A 3,706-nucleotide genomic window follows, 5' to 3' on the forward strand; every position below is an offset into this window, starting at 1 on the left:
AGTATGGTTTCTGTTTAATTTCATTTTACATGGGAGAAACTAAAGCATGTTTAAATTATAAGAAACATCTAGATACGAGACAAATTTAAGATTTAAGTTCATAAGTTAGCAGCCAAAAGTTGAAGAGGTGGTAAGCTAACAATTTCAGGTTTTTTTCTGTGAATTATGAGACATGATTATCTGCTGAGAGCTGGAGGAGAAAATGAGTCAGTGTTTGGAGGTGAACTGTAGAAAAGGTTTGAAATTGTTGGTGTGATGAATGGACCACAACCTACCAGGAAAATGTAGTAGACTGGAAGGTAGTTTTGGAGGTACAACTGAGGTTGATGGGCATGGATTTAGAATAACACTGATTTAAATATTTTATCTGCAAGTCCGGAACTAACTTGCCTGTCATTTTCTGGAAACATTTTGAACGTTCGAATAGGATTTGACCACAGGTTTAGTAAACTGAAAGGATTTGTTTTTCTTCTCTTATTGAAAAGAAACAACTTTACATAAGTATTCCTTATTCCTACTTGCAGCATTACATTAGGCCATTTCTACATAAATTTCTAGGTGGATTTATGAAGTGCAGACCTAGTGTGGGGGATCATAAGTAGGTCATGCATAGGGCAACTTTCATTTCATTCCTCTAGCACCTTTGGTAACATTAAAAGCACCAATATAATCTTGTTCTCTGATCCAGCTGTAAATGTTCAACATGAAATCATTTGAGCTTGCTCACAGGAATTGTTCTGGATGTCTGTGGAATTATAACAGTCACTAGAGGAAATATTTTTACTTACTGCCTCTCTTCCCTTGTACTAAAGAATCAAATTAGTGACCACAGCTACCCTCCTTGTCATGACTGACACGTAAGAAGAGCTGTCTGGCTGTTGACAATTAACAAGCTGCATTTTTTTCTTTTTCCTGGGGGCATTAGGGACATGGTATTTCTCTGTTATTTTCACTAATTAGAAGTGGGTAAATCTCCTAAGACCCTGTGATTGGATTCAGTTTGGATAAGGTTTATCTGGTTGTCAAATTGATACATTATATGAAATGAGTCAGAGCCGTCTATGTCTTTACACCTAACTGAATTAGCGCTTCTCTTGCATCTAATGATCCCAGCCTGTCTTCTTTGTTCTGTCGTGAATTGACTCATTATAATCCACTTTGGATAGTTCTACTCTAACCTCTGACCTATCTTTCAAATCCCACTTTATACCTAAATATTATTTTTCTGTCTTATGGGCAATAAATGGTGTGTAGGTTGGAAGCAACTTAAAATAAGAATGACTTGAGGTTCCAATCATCCTAAAAATGAGATTGTTCTGAGACAGAAACTAACAACCTAATGATGTATTAGATCAGTCAGATGCAAATTCTTCTTGATGTAACAGAATAACTTCTGAGAGGGAGCTTTGACTTATTGACACATCTAAATAAAAATCTGTAGGTTAAAAGGGATTTGGAGGGGAAGAAGGGGATCAAGTAAATGATTTGAGCAGTTGAAGAAGTATTAGGCCATTGAAATTTGAGGAAACATTTTGGATATTCTGGTAATATTCCTACTGTCTACCAGCATTTATGTATTGATTATGTTGCAGCTCAGAAAATGATACCCCAAAGTAAAGCCTCAAGATCAGCCTCAGAAGTAGATACTCTCTGACCTTCTCTTGATCCCCTGTATTTCAGCCTCATTCTCCCCCAGAAGCTAACCAGAGAATCTGGACTCCCTCTTCTCCAAGGCAGGTCAGAGAAACTAGAACTCCATTTCTCCAAAGTCAACCATAAAACCCAAGAATATGACTCTAACTTCCCTCCACCTGTTTGTGGAAGACCTGGCCATAAAGAAATTCTCTGACCTACCGTCTCTGATAGTAGGGTTGTAAGACCCCTATTCCAGAAAGGGTCATGTGACATACCCCATAGAAAGTAATGCTGCACAGAGAGGCCAAGAAGAATCTGAACAAAGAGACCTTTCTAGCTTTCCCCCGTCAGTCTATTTCCATCAGCTCATACACTTTTTGTCCAATCACATCTCTACAAGGCTGACACTGCTTCATCAAACCCAAGTGTAAAATCAGATAGTTTCTTCTGTGTCTTTGCATCTTTAATGTGAAGGCTCTCAGTCTTGTAAAACTATAATTAAATAAATTTGTTATGCTATTCTCTTGTTGTTCTGTCTTTCAATAGAGAAGTGTTGGCTGTGACCCTTATAATGTGTGAAAAAAAGTAATACTCTTTTCACCCCATGAGTGTTTCACCATGTTCTAAAATATTTATGAAAATTTTTTACATGATACAACAGCCCTATGAGGTAAATGATTTTTCTTTTTAATCTTACTGGGCAGATAAGAAAATACAGGCTAAGAGATTTTTAGCAATGGGATCAACTCCAGAATCAGTAAGTGTTGGAAATGAGTTTGAATTCCAGAGGCTATCATACAACTGTTTCTTGAACTTGTTAAGATGAATGGTGGGGAGAAAAAAGAAGACTGTCTCAATATTCTAATCTGGAAAACCAGAATGGACTTATATGCGTTTCTTAATTTCCTTAGTTCTGATAAGCATCAAATGAGATATTATATAGGAAAAGCACTTTGCTCAAATATTGTGTAGCTTTAAATCTCAGGAGCTCTTAACTGGAAATGAAGCAAATATGACTCTTCAATACACCTGGAATGCACTGGTTAAATGAGAATGTGTTCTCAAGACCACACTGAAATGTTACAAAAGGGAACATGATTTGAAGATACATGTCAGAGAAGTGGTCAGTCCAACAGGCAGTAATAAGAGTCTGAGGAATGTGACATTTGTGATGAATCTCTTGTATGAAAAGAATTGAACAAATATCCACTATCCCAGAGGTGAGTCTGTGAAGCCTGATACTTAATGAGGCCTGGAACTACCATTGCTATTGCCATCAATAGTTCTTCCTGAGAACAAGCTACTTTTCACTTCAGGGTATACTTAATTTACAGTAACACAACTATCCAGTAGACACATTGATACTTCTCTCTAGGACTGTCAAATAGCCACCCAATGAGTTGTAAATGAATTATTAATATTGTCTGTCAATGTTTTTATATGTATGATAATTAAGATAATTCTTTTATAATTCTTTATAATTTTCCTTTATAATTCTTTCAACCTATAACCATTAAGCTTCACAGAGGTTTAATTAATATTTAAACTTAGGTTTCAGTTACTATACTTTGTTTTATTCCATTCCCTGCTAGTTGTTAAATTATTTGAGAGGAACTACCTACTGAGATTATTGGTGGTTATAAATCCAAAGAAAATACTTAGAACCATGCTTTTCCAACTCTTTTTGACTCATGGTACACATGACAATATTTACATGCCACAGGGAAGCAGTTGCTTAAGATTTCACTGCGTTTGGGATAATAATATCTGAGTAGATCAGTAGATTTTGGCTCAGTGTTTGGCAAGCTCTGTGAACCATAGCAATGTTCACTAAAAACGATGTTTAGTGAGTTAGAATGAGTTAGAAACATAGAAGTCATTATCACAAAGCGATAAAAAATATAATGTTTATTTCAATAAAACTGAATACAACTTTGTGTTAAAGTTTCTTTCTACTGATAAAAAAAGCAACTTTGTTCAAATTAAATCATTTACTTCTGTCTTGAAAGATAATCTATGTTGGTTGATTTCAGCATATAGCTTAGGAATTAATTTTTGTCATAGCTTTGGT

This window comes from Mandrillus leucophaeus, unplaced genomic scaffold (genome assembly GCF_000951045.1).
Source record: "Mandrillus leucophaeus isolate KB7577 unplaced genomic scaffold, Mleu.le_1.0 Scaffold45, whole genome shotgun sequence".
NCBI lineage: Eukaryota > Metazoa > Chordata > Mammalia > Primates > Cercopithecidae > Mandrillus > Mandrillus leucophaeus.